The sequence below is a fragment of the Arachis ipaensis genome, chromosome B10 (genome assembly GCF_059453495.1).
Source record: "Arachis ipaensis isolate K30076 ecotype BB chromosome B10, ASM5945349v1, whole genome shotgun sequence".
In the NCBI taxonomy this organism is placed as follows: domain Eukaryota; kingdom Viridiplantae; phylum Streptophyta; class Magnoliopsida; order Fabales; family Fabaceae; genus Arachis; species Arachis ipaensis.
In genome coordinates, this window is record NC_142435.1 from 86,584,694 (window position 1) to 86,598,594 (window position 13,901).

Here is a 13,901-nt window from a genome sequence, read left to right on the forward strand (position 1 = left end):
AAATAAGAAAAAGATTTTTGAAAAATATTTTTGAAATTTTCGAAAATAGCTAATAATTTTGAAAAAGATTTGATTTTTGAAAAAGATAAGATTTTCAAATTGAAAATTTGATTTGACTCATTGGCAACAACTTTGATTTTTAAAAATTTTTGAAAAAGTCAATCCAAATTTTCGAATTTGATGAGAGAAAAAGGGAAAGATATTTTTTTGATTTTTGAAATTTTTATGATGCAAGAGAAAAACACTAAAAAGATGCAATGCATGAAATTTTTAAATCAAAACATGTGATGCATGCACGAATGCTATGAATGTCAAGCTGAACACCAAGAACACTTTGAATGTCATGATGAACATCAAGAACATATTTTTGAAAAAATTTTTAATGCAAAGAAAACATGCAAGACACCAAACTTAGAATTCTTTAATGCTTAGACACTAAGAATTCAAGAATGCATATGAAAAACATGAAAAGACACAAAACAAAAAATCATCAAGATCAAACAAGAAGACTTACCAAGAACAACTTGAAGATCATGAAGAACACTATGAATGCATGATATTTTCGAAAATTACAAGATGCACATGCAATTGACACCAAACTTATAGTGTGACTCAAGACTCAAACAAGAAACAGAAAATATTTTTGATTTTTATGATTTTCTAATTTTTTTGGATTTTTATTTTATATTTTTCGAAAATTAAAAGGAAAAATAAGGATTCCAAAATTTTTAATATGAATTCCAGGAATCTTGCCATGTTAGTCTAAAGCTTCAGTCCAGGAATTAGACATGGCTCACTAGCCAGCCAGGCTGCAACATATAATTACATGGGCTGGAGTGATTAGTTGAATACCAATCCCAAAGTAGTTTGGGTATGGCTTTACAGCCAGATATGATTCAACATATTTCATGAAACACTAGAATTCATTCTTAAAAATTTTGAAGCCATAGAATAATTTATTTTTGAAAATATTTTTATTAATATTTTTTTTTTTCGAAAACATATGAGAGATTTTTGAAAATATTTTTGAAAAATTTTTGAAAAGAAAATAAAAAGAAAATTACCTAATCTGAGCAACAAGATGAACCGTCAGTTGTCCAAACTCGAACAATCCCCGGCAATGGCGCCAAGAACTTGGTGCACGAAATTGTGTTCCACGTTCTTTGTACTTGTGTGTGATTAACAATATATAATTGTATTGAATCCTCATTGTGGCTCTATGTGTGGACACAACTCCGTTCAACTGACCAGCAAGTGTACTGGGTCGTCCAAGTAATAAACCTTACGTGAGTAAGGGTCGATCCCACAGAGATTGTTGGCTTGAAGCAAGCTATGGTCACCTTGTAAATCTCAGTTAAGTTGACTCATATGGGTTACAATATATTATGTAAATAAAACATAGAGTGGGGATAGAAATACTTATGTAGATTCATTGGCAGGAATTTCAGATAAGCGAATGGAGATGCTTTTCGTTCCTCTGAACCTCTGCTTTCCTGCTATCTTCATCCAATCAGTCTTACTCCGTTCCATGGCTGGCTTTATGTGATACATCACCACTGTCAATGGCTACTTTCGGTCATCTCTCGGGAAAATGATCCAATGCCCTGTCACGGCACGGCTAATCGTCTGGAGGCATCACCTTTGTCAATGGCTTCATCTTATCCTCTCAGTGAATAATCTGCTCACGCACCCTGTCACGGCACGGCTATTCATCTGTCGGTTCTCGATCATGCTGGAATAGGATTTACTATCCTTTTGCGTCTGTCACTAACGCCCTGCAATCGCGAGTTCGGAGCTCGTCACAGTCATTCAATCATTGAATCCTACTCGGAGTACCACAAACAAGGTTTAGACCTTCCGGATTCTCTTGAATGCCGCCATCATTCTAGCTTACGCCACGAAGATTCTGGTTAGGAGATCTAAGAGATACTCATTCTAGCTTAATTCATGTAGAACGGAAGTGTTTGTCAGGCACGCGTTCATAAGGGAGAAGGATGATGACCGTCACACATAATCATCACCTTCATCACGTTCTTGGGTGCAAATGGATATCTTAGAAGCGAAATAAGAAGAATTGAATAGAAAACAGTAGTACTTTGCATTAATCTTTGAGGAACAGCAGAGCTCCACACCTTAATCTATGGAGTGTAGAAACTCTACCGTATGAAAATACATAAGTGAAGGTCCAGGCATGGCCGAGAGGCCAGCCCCTCTGATCTAAGAACCAGGCGTCCAAAGATGTCAAATACAATAGTAAGAGGTCCTATTTATAATAAACTAGTCACTAGGGTTTACATGAGTAAGTAATTGATGAATAAATCCACTTCCGGGGCCCACTTGGTGTGTGTTTGGGCTGAGCCTGAGTGTTGCACGTGCAGAGGCCATTTGTGGAGTTGAACGCCAGTTTCTGTGCCAGTTTGGGCGTTCAACTCTGGTTTTGGATCCTTTTCTGGCGCTGGACGCCAGATTTGGGCAGAAGGCTGGCATTGAATGCCAGTTTACGTCGTTAATTCTTGGCCAAAGTATGGACTATTATATATTGCTGGAAAGCCCTGGATGTCTACTTTCCAACGCAATTGGAAGCGCGCCATTTCGAGTTCTGTAGCTCCAGAAAATCCACTTTAAGTGCATGGAGGTCAGAATCCAACAACATCAGCAGTCCTTTTTCAACCTCTGAATCTGATTTCTGCTCAAGTCCCTCAATTTCAGCCAGAAAATACCTGAAATCACAGAAAGACACACAAACTCATAGTAAAGTCCAGAAATGTGAATTTAACACAAAATCTATTAAAAACATCCCTAAAAGTAACTAGATCCTACTAAAAACATACTAAAAACAATGTCAAAAAGCGTATAAATTATCTGCTCATCAATCATCAAGCTCTAAAAGAAGAAAGGGGAAGGAGCCTATGGAGCAGCGCCCTTTTGATGAAAAGAAGTTTAGAACCTTTCACCATGTATTTCAATTTGGGTGGATGGCTGATAAGGAGATCATATACGAGCTAGGCTTCCAAGTCAGAAAAACGGAGTACCCCGAAATCACAGAGAAGGTGGAAAAGAGAAGATGGGAGCTCCTCATTGATCCGGTCACAAAAGTAAATGCAACTCTTATAAGAGAGTTTTACGCAAATACAGTCAGGTATGATAAGGCAGATGAGTCCTATACAAGCTTTGTAAGAGGGGTGACCGTGGATTTTAGTCCCATGAGCATCATGAGGGTGTTAAAACTACGAACCATACCATTTGCAGAAGAAAGCTATCACTCCAGAATAGATAGCAATCCCAATTATAACCAAATAGTGCAAGATATTTGCGTGCAAGGAGCTGATTGGGTACGAGATCCTCAGGGGAAGCCCAAGTTCATCAAGAGAAGGGACCTCACCCCTGAAGCAAAGGGGTGGTTTGAAATTGTAAGGAGATCCATCTTTCCTGCCGGGAATAACTCAGAGGTGAATCTTGAGAGAGCAACAATGGTGCAATGTATACTTAAAGGGGGAGAGATCAAGGTTCATGAACTCATAGCCCAAGGCATTAGGAAGATGGCTGAGAAAAGCGATTCTGGAGGAAGGTTAGGCTACCCCAGCACTATTTTCCATCTGTGTGATAGGGCTGGGGTGGTGTTCGAGGATGAAAACCCCGAGTGGATAAAAGTGGGCATCCCAATTACTGTTCGACGGATGCATGCTGTTGTATCTCCCCTACCTCAACGAAAGCCAAGAAAGAGGCCAGCCCAACAAGTGGTAGAAGGACAAAACCTAGAGGAGCAAGCCCCTGTGGACATGCACCAACTACAGGAAGCCATTGATGGCTTATCTAGACAATACTTGGAAAATCAAGGGGCATAGAAAGAGCTTCAACTACAGTTGATAGACCGTCAAGAAGAATCACTCTCTAGATGGATGAATCAACAGGGGTAGTGGCAAAAGCAAATGATGGAGCAGCAACTAGAACAAGGGAAACAATGGGGTGAATCCTTCCACAAGTTGGAACAAAGGCAGGATCAACAACAAGAAGCCATCCAAAAGCTAATCAACATCCAAGCACATTAAGGTGCACTGATGAGCGGATAATTTATACGCTTTTTGGCATTGTTTTTAGTATGTTTTTAGTAGAATCTAGTTACTTTTAGGGATGTTTTTATTAGTTTTTATGTTAAATTCACATTTCTGGACTTTACTATGAGTTTGTGTGTTTTTCTGTGATTTCAGGTATTTTCTGGCTGAAATTGAGGGACTTGAGCAAAAATCAGATTCAGAGGTTGAAGAAGGACTGCTGATGCTGTTGGATTCTGACCTCCCTGCACTCAAAGTGAATTTTCTGGAGCTACAGAACTCAAAATGGCGCGCTTCCAATTGCGTTGGAAAGTCGACATCCAGGACTTTCCATAAATGTATAATGGTCTATACTTTGAACAAGTTTAAATGATGTAAAAGGGCGTTGAACTCCAGTTCTATGCTGCTGTCTGGAGTTAAACGCCAGAAACAAGTCACAAACCAGAGTTGAACGCCAGAAATACGTTACAACTTGGCATTCAACTCTAGAAAGAGCCTCTGCACGTGTAACATTCAAGCTCAGCCCAAGCACACACCAAGTGGGCCTCGGAAGTGGATTTATGCATCAATTACTTACTTCTGTAAACCCTAGTAGCTAGTTTATTATAAATAGGACTTTTTACTATTGTATTAGACATCTTTGGACGCCTGATTCTTAGATCAGAGGGGTTGGCCATTCGGCCATGCCTGGACCTTTCACCTATGTATTTTCAATGGTAGAATTTCTACACTCCATAGATTAAGGTGTGGAGCTCTGCTGTTCCTTAAGAATTAATTCAAAGTACTACTGTTTTTCTATTCAATTCAATTTATTCCGCTTCTAAGATATTCATTCGCACTTCAACCTGAATGTGATGAATGTGACAATCATCATCATTCCCTATGAACGTGTGCCTGACAACCACTTCCATTCTACCTTAGATTGAATGAGTATCTCTTGGATCTCTTAATCAGAATCTTCGTGGTATAAGCTAGATTGATGGCGGCATTCATGAGTGTCCGAAAAGTCTAAACCTTGTCTGTGGTATTCCGAGTAGGACTCTGAGATTGAATGACTGTGACGAATTTCAAACTCGCGATTGTTGGGCGTAGTGACAGACGCAAAAGGAGGGTGAATCCTATTCCAGCATGATCGAGAACCTCAGATGATTAGCCGTGCTGTGACAGAGCATTTGGACCATTTTCACAAGAGGATGGGATGCAGCCATTGACAAGGGTGATGCCTCGAGACGATTAGCCATGTAGTGACAGCGCATCGGACCATTTTCCAGAGAGGATCAAAAGTAGCCATTGACAACGGTGATGTCCTTACATAAAGCCAGCCATGGAAAGGAGTAAGATTGATTGGATGAAGACAGCAGGAAAGCAAAGGTTCAGAGGAACGAATGCATCTCTATACGCTTAGCTGAAATTCTAACCAATGAATTACATAAGTATTTCTATCCTTATTTTTTGTTTACTTCTTATTTAATTTCGAAAACTCCATAACCTTTTGATATCCGCCTGACTGAGATTTACAAGGTGACCATAGCTTGCTTCATAAAAACAATCTCCGTGGGATCGACCCTTACTCGCGTAAGGTTTATTACTTGGACGACCCAGTGCACTTGCTGGTTAGTTGTGCGAAGTTGTGATAAAAAGTTGAGATTACAATTGAGCGTACCATGTTGATGGTACCATTGATGATCACAATTTCGTGCACCAAGTTTTTGGCACCGTTGCCGGGGATTGTTCGAGTTTGGACAACTGACGGTTCATCTTGTTGCTCAGATTGGGTAACTTTCTTTTTGTTTTCTTTTCAAAAAGTTTTAAAAAATTTTTCAAAAAAATCTTTCAAAAATTTCTCCTTTGTTTTCGAAAAAAAAAATTTTAAATAAAAATGTTTTCAAAAATATATTTTTCTTCAGAATTTTTAAGAATGAATTCTAGTGTTTCATGAAGCATGTTAAAGCCTGGCTGGCTATAAAGCCATATCCAATTCTTCTGGATAGGGTATGTCAGCCGTGTCATGTCTGAGTTACATACTAAAGCTTGGCTGGCTATTAAGCCATGCCTAACCCTTTGATTGGAGCTTTAGACTAAAGAGCATAAGATTCCTGGAATTCATATAAAAAATTTTGGAATCCTTATTTTCCTTTTTTAAAATGATTTTCGAAAAAAAAATTTAATTAAAAGAAAATACAAAAAAAAAATCATAAAATCATAAAAAAAAAAAATATTTCATGTTTCTTGTTTGAGTCTTGAGTCAAGTTGAAAGTTTGGTGTCAATTGCATATTCATCTTGCATTTTTCGAAAAAATTCATGCATTCATAGTGTTCTTCATGATCTTCAAGTTGTTCTTGGTAAGTCTTCTTGTTTGATCTTGATGTTTTCTTGTCTTGTGTCTTTTCTTATTTTTCATATGCATTCTTGCATCCATAGAGTCTAAACATGAAAGATTTTTAAGTTTGGTGTCTTGCATGTTTTCTTTGCATATAAAAATTTTCAAAAATAAGTCTTGATGTTCATCTTGACATTCAAAGTGTTCTTGGTGTTCATCTTGACATTCATAGTGTTCTTGCATTCATCACATACTTTGATCCAAAATTCTCATGCATTGCATCATTTTGTATGTTTTTCTCTCTCATCATTAAAAATTCAAAAATAAAAAAAATATCTTTCCCTTTTTCTCTCTCAAAATTTTGAAAATTAGATTTGACTTTTTCAAAAATTTTAAAAAATCTATTTGTTTCTTTTGAGTCAAATCAAATTTTCAATTTAAAAATCCTATCTTTTTCAAAATCTTTTTCAAAAATCAAATCTATTTCATTTTTCTTAGTTATTTTCGAAAATTATAAAAATATTTTTCAAATATCTTTTTCTTAATTTTATCTCATAATTTTTGAAAATAACATCATCAATTAATGTTTTGATTCAAAAATTTCAAGTTTGTTACTTGCTTGTTAAGAAAGATTCAAACTTTGAGTTCTAGAATCATATCTTGTGATTTCTTGTGAATCAAGTCATTAATTGTGATTTTAAAAATCAAATCTTTTTCAAAAACTAATTTAAATCATATCTTTTCAAAAATATCTTCTTATCTTATCTTTTTCAAAAATTTGATTTCAAAATATCTTTTCTAACTTCCTAACTTATCTTTTCAAAATTTGTTTCAACTAACTAACTAACTTTTTGTTTATTTCTTATCTTTTTCAAAACTACCTAACTAACTCTCTCTCTCTAATTTTCGAAAATATCTTCCCTCTTTTTCAAAAATTTTTATTAATTAACTAATTATTTTAATTTTTGATTTTAATTTTCGAAAATTACTAACCTTTTTCAGAAACTATTTTCGAAAATCACTAACCCTTTTTCAAAAATAATTTTCGAAAATCCTTCTTCCTCATCTCCTTCTAATTATTTATTCATCTACTAACACTTCTCTTCATCTCACATCACTGCTCCTATCCTTACCATTGTGTTTGGATTCTTCATTTTTCTTCACCCCTATTCCTTTTCTTCTTCTACTAACAATAAGGAACCTCTTTACTGTGACATAGAGGATTCCTCTTCTTTTCTTGTTCTCTTCTCTTTCTTATGAGCAGGAACAAGGAAAAAGGTATTCTTGTTGAAGCTGATCCAGAACCTAAAAGGACTCTGAAGAGGAAACTAAGAGAAGCTAAATTACAACAATCCAGAGATAACCTTATTGAAAATTTCGAACAAGTAAAGGAAATGGCAGCCGAACCCAACAACAATAACGCAAGGAGAATGCTTGGTGACTTTACTGCACCAAATTCCAATTTACATGGAAGAAGCATCTCCATTCCTGCCATTGGAGCAAACAACTTTGAGCTGAAACCTCAATTAGTTTCTCTGATGCAGGAGAACTGCAAGTTTCATGGACTTCCATCTGAAGATCCTTTTTAGTTCTTAACTGAATTCTTGCAGATATGTGATACTGTTAAGACTAATAGAGTAGATCCTGAAGTCTACAGGCTCATGCTTTTCCCTTTTGTTGTAAGAGACAGAGCTAGAGTGTGGTTGGACTCTCAACTCAGAGATAGCCTAAACTCTTGGGATAAGCTGGTCACGGCTTTCTTAGCCAAGTTCTTTCCTCCTCAAAAGCTGAGCAAGCTTAGAGTGGATGTTCAGACCTTCAGACAGAAGGAAGGTGAATCCCTATATGAAGCTTGGGAGAGATACAAGCAACTGACCAAAAAGTGTCCTTCTGACATGCTTTCAGAATGGACCATCCTGGATATATTCTATGATGGTCTGTCTGAACTAGCTAAGATGTCATTGGATACTTTTGCAGGTGGATCCATTCACCTAAAGAAAATGCCTGTAGAAGCTCAAGAACTCATTGACATGGTTGCTAATAACCAGTTCATGTACACTTCTGAGAGGAATCCTGTGAGTAATGGGACACCTCAGAAGAAGGGAATTCTTAAAATTGATACTCTGAATGCCATATTGGCTCAGAACAAAATATTGACTCAGCAAGTCAATATGATTTCTCAGAGTCTGAATGGAATGCAAGCTGCATCCAACAGTACTCAAGAGGCATCTTCTGAAGAAGAAGCTTATGATCCTGAGAACCCTGCAATAGCAGAGGTGAATTACTTAGGTGAATCTTATGGAAACACCTATAATCCATCATGGAGAAATCATCCAAATCTCTCATGGAAGGATCAACAAAAGCCTCAACAAGGCTTTAATAATGGTGGAAGATACAGGTTTAGCAATAGCAAGCCTTTTCCATCATCCACTCAGCAATAGACAGAGAACTCTGAACAAAATACCTCTAAATTAGCAAACTTAGTCTCTGATCTGTCCAAGGCCACTGTAAGTTTCATGAATGAAACAAGGTCTTCCATTAGAAATTTGGAAGCACAAGTGGACCAGCTGAGTAAAAGGATCACTGAAATCCCTCCTAGTACTCTCCCAAGCAATACAGAAGAAAATCCAAAAGGAGAGTGCAAGGCCATTGAATTAATCACCATGGCCGAACCTGTGAAGGAAGGAGAGGACGTGAATCCCAATGAGGAAGACCTCCTGGGACGTCCAGTGATCAATAAGGAGCTTCCTTTTGAGGAACCAAAGGAATCTGAGACTCATCTAGAGACCATAGAGATTCCATTAAACCTCCTTATGCCATTAATGAGCTTTGATGAGTATTCCTCTTTCTGAAGAGAATGAGGATGTTACTGAAGAGCAAGCTGCCAAGTTTCTTGGTGCAATCATGAAGCTGAATGCCAAATTATTTGGTATTGAGACTTGGGAAGATGAACCTCCCTTGTTCACCAATGAACTGAGTGATCTGGATCAACTGACATTGCCTCAGAAGAAACAGGATCCTGGAAAGTTCATAATACCTTGTACCATAGGCACCATGATCTTTGAAAAAGCTCTGTATGACCTTGGGTCAGGGATAAACCTCATGCCCCTCTCTGTAATAGAGAAACTGGGAATCTATGGGGTGCAAGCTGCTAAAATCTCATTAGAGATGGCAGACAATTCAAGAAAACAGGCTTATGGACAAGTAGAGGACGTGTTAGTAAAGGTTGAAGGCCTTTACATCCCTGCTGATTTCATAGTCCTAGATACTGGGAAGGATGAGGATGAATTCATCATCCTTGGAAGACCCTTCCTAGCCACCGCAAGAGCTGTGATTGATGTGGACAGAGGAGAATTGATCCTTCAATTAAATGAGGACAACCTTGTGTTTAAAACTCAAGGATCTCTCTCTGAACCCATGGAGAGGAAGCACAATAAGCTTCTCTCATTGCAGAGTCAAACAAAGCCCCCACAGTCAAACTCTAAGTTTAGTGTTGGGAGGCCACAACCAAACTCTAAGTTTGGTGTTGGGAGGTCTCAACAAAGCTCTGCACATCTGTGAGGCTCCATGAGAGCCCACTGTCAAGCTATTGACATTAAAGAAGCGCTTGTTGGGAGGCAACCCAATGTTTATTTATCTAATTTTTATTGTTTTTCATGTTTTATTAGGTTCATGATCATGTGGAGTCACAAAATAAATATAAAAAAATTGAAAACGGAATCAAAAACAGCAGAAGAAAAATCACACCCTGGAGGAAGACCTTACTGGCGTTTAAACGCTAGTAAGAAGCATGTTTTGGGCGTTCAACGCCAGAACAGAGCAAGGTTTTGGTGCTAAACGCCAGAAATGGGCAGCATCTGGGCGTTTGAACGCCAGAAATGCACCCTGGAGAAGAGCTGGCGCTGAACGCCCAGAACAAGCATGGTTCTGGCGTTCAACGCCAGAAATGGGCATCAAATGGGCGTTCAACGCCCAAAACAAGCACCAATCTGGCGCTGAACGCCCAGAGTTGTGTGCAAGGGCATTTTGCATGCCTAATTTGGTGCAAGATTGTAAATCCTTGAACACCTCAGGATCTGTGGACCCCACAGGATCACCTCAGGATCTGTGAACCCCACAGGATCCCCACCTACCTCCACTCACTTCTTCTCACCCCTCCTTCACGCAATCCCATAAACACTCTTCCCCAAAACTCTTCACCAATCACCTCAATCTCTCTTCCCCATAAACCTACCTCACAAACCCCACCTACCTTCAAAATTCAAAATCAATTTCCCACCCAACCCACCCTAAATGGCCGAAATCTTACCCCCCTCCCTTCCCTATATATAGCCCTCCATTCTTCCTCATTTTCACACAACACAACCCTCTCTTTCCCTTCTTGGCCGAAACACAACCCCTTCTCCCTCACCTCCATTTCTTCTTCTTCTTCATCTATTCTTTCTTCTCTTGCTCGAGGGCGAGCAAAATTCTAAGTTTGGTGTGGTAAAAGCATAAGCTTTTTGTTCTTCCATTACCATTGATGGCACCCAAGACCGGAGAATCCTCTAAAAAAGGGAAGGGGAAGACAAAAGCTTCCACGTCCGAGTCATGGGAGATGGAAAGGTTCATCTCCAAAGCTTATCAAGACTACTTCTATGATGTTGTAGCCAAGAAGAAGATGATCCCCGAGGTCCCTTTCAAACTCAAGAAAAATGAGTATCCGGAGATCCGACATGAAATCCAAAGAAGAGGTTGAGAAGTCCTAACAAACCCCATCCAACAAGTCGGCATCCTAATGGTTCAAGAGTTCTATGCCAATGCATGGATCACTAGAAACCATGATCAAAGTAAGAACCCGGACCCAAAGAATTATCTCACCATGGTTCGGGGGAATTACTTAGATTTTAGTCCGGAAAATGTAAGGTTGGCGTTTAACTTGCCTATGATGCAAGGAGATGCACGCCCCTACACTAGAAGGGTCAACTTTAATCAAAGGTTGGACCAAGTCCTCATGGACATATGTGTGGAAGGAGCTCAATGGAAGATTGACTCCAAAGGCAAGCCGGTTCAACTAAGAAGACTGGACCTCAAGCCTGTAGCTAGAGGATGGTTAGTGTTCATACAACGCTCCATCATCCCCACTAGCAACCGATCCGAAGTTACTGTGGATCGGGCCATCATGAAGTCATCTCCCTTGAACTCTACAAAATAGCCGAAAATTATTCCCCCATGGCAAGGCTAGCTTTTCCTCATCTTATTTGCCATCTATGTTACTCAGCTAGAGCTTTCATAGAAGGAGACATTCCCATTGAGGAAGAGAAGCCCATCACTAAGAAAAGGATGGAGCAAGCAAGAGAGCCCATTCATGGAGCTCAAGAGGCACAGGAAGCTCATCACCATGAGATCCCGGAGATGCCTCCAATGCATTTCCCTCCACAAAACTATTGGGAGCAAATTAACACCTCCCTAGGAGAATTAAGTTCCAATATGGGACAACTAAGGGTGGAACATCAAGAGCACTCCATCATCCTTCATGAAATTAGAGAAGATCAAAAAGCAATGAGGGAGGAGCAACAAAGACAAGGAAGAGACATAGAAGAGCTCAAGGACATCATTGGTTCCTCAAGAAGGAAACGCCACCATCACTAAGGTGGACTCATTCCTTGTTCTTACACTCTCTGTTTTTTGTTTTCTATGTTAAGTGCTTATCTATGTTTGTGTCTTATTACATGATCATTAGTAGTTAGTAACTATGTCTTAAAGTTATGAATGTCCTATGAATCCATCACCTCTCTTAAATGAAAACTGTTTTAATTCAAAAGAACAAGAAGTACATGAGTTTTGAACTTATCCTTGAACTTAGTTTAATTATATTGATGTGGTGACAATGCTTCTTGTTTTCTGAATGTATGCTTGAACAGTGCATATGTCTTTTGAAGTTGTTGTTCATGAATGTTAAATATGTTGGCTCTTGAAAGAATGATGATAAGGAGACATGTTATTTGATAATCTGAAAAATCATGAAAATGATTCTTGAAGCAAGAAAAAGCAGCAAAGAACAAAGCTTGCTGAAAAAAAAAAGGCGAAAAAAAATAGAAAGAAAAAGAAAAAGCAAACAGAAAAAGCCAAAAGCTCTTAAAACCAAGAGGCAAGAGCAAAAAGCCAATAACCCTTAAAACCAAAAGGCAAGGGCAAATAAAAAGGATCCCAAGGCTTTGAGCATCAGTGGATAGGAGGGCCTAAAGGAATAAAATCCTGGTCTAAGCGGCTAAACCAAGCTGTCTCTAACCATGTGCTTGTGGCGTGAAGGTGTCAAGTGAAAACTTGAGACTGAGCGGCTAAAGTCAAGGTCCAAAGCAAAAGAAGAGTGTGCTTAAGAACCCTGGACACCTCTAATTGGGGACTTTAGCAAAGCTGAGTCACAATCTGAAAAGGTTCACCCAATTATGTGTCTTTGGCATTTATGTATCCGGTGGTAATACTGGAAAACAAAGTGCTTAGGTCCACGGCCAAGACTCATAAAATAGCTGTGTTCAAGAATCATCATACTGAACTAGGAGAATCAATAACACTATCTGAACTCTGAGTTCCTATAGAAGCCAATCATTCTGGACTTCAATGGATAAAGTGAGATGCCAAAACTATTCAAGAGGCAAAAAGCTACAAGTCCCGCTCATCTGATTGGAGCTATGTTTCATTGATAGTTTAGAATTTATAGTATATTCTCTTCTTTTTATCCTATTTGATTTTCAGTTGCTTGGGGACAAGCAACAATTTAAGTTTGGTGTTGTGATGAGCGGATAATTTATACGCTTTTTGGCATTGTTTTTAGTATGTTTTTAGTAGAATCTAGTTACTTTTAGGGATGTTTTTATTCGTTTTTATGTTAAATTCACATTTCTGGACTTTACTATGAGTTTGTGTATTTTTCTGTGATTTCAGGTATTTTTTGGCTGAAATTGAGGGACTTGAGTAAAAATCAGATTCAGAGGTTGAAGAAGGACTGCTGATGCTGTTGGATTCTGACCTCCCTGCACTCAAAGGGGATTTTCTGGAGCTACGGAACTCAAAATGGCGCGCTTCTAATTGCGTTGGAAAGTAGACATCCAGGGCTTTCCAGCAATGTATAATAGTCCATACTTTGAACAAGTTTAGATGACGTAAAAGGGCGTTGAACGCCAGTTCTACGCTTCTGTCTAGAGTTAAACGCCAGAAACAAGTCACAAACCAGAGTTGAACGCCAGAAATACGTTACAACCTGGTGTTCAACTCCAAAAAGAGCCTCTGCACGTGTAACATTCAAGCTCAGCCCAAGCACACACCAAGTGGGCCCCGGAAGTGGATTTATGCATCAATTACTTACTTCTGTAAACCCTAGTAGCTAGTTTATTATAAATAGGACTTTTTACTATTGTATTAGACATCTTTGGACGCTTGGTTCTTAGATCAGAGGGGCTGGCCATTCGGCCATGCCTGGACCTTTCACCTATGTATTTTCAACGGTAGAGTTTCTACACTCCATAGATTAAGGTGTGGAGCTCTGCTG

The 13,901-nt window shown here is 38.7% G+C and overlaps 1 non-coding gene across 1 annotated transcript; it reads right to left on the reverse strand.

Annotated features, from left to right (window-relative positions):
- Positions 1-8,166: 8,166 nt before the first annotated feature.
- Positions 8,167-8,274, reverse strand: LOC148580736 (small nucleolar RNA R71). Its single transcript, XR_015899065.1, has one exon. It is a non-coding gene; the product is annotated as a small nucleolar RNA R71 (small nucleolar RNA).
- Between the last annotated feature and the right edge of the window lie 5,627 nt (positions 8,275-13,901).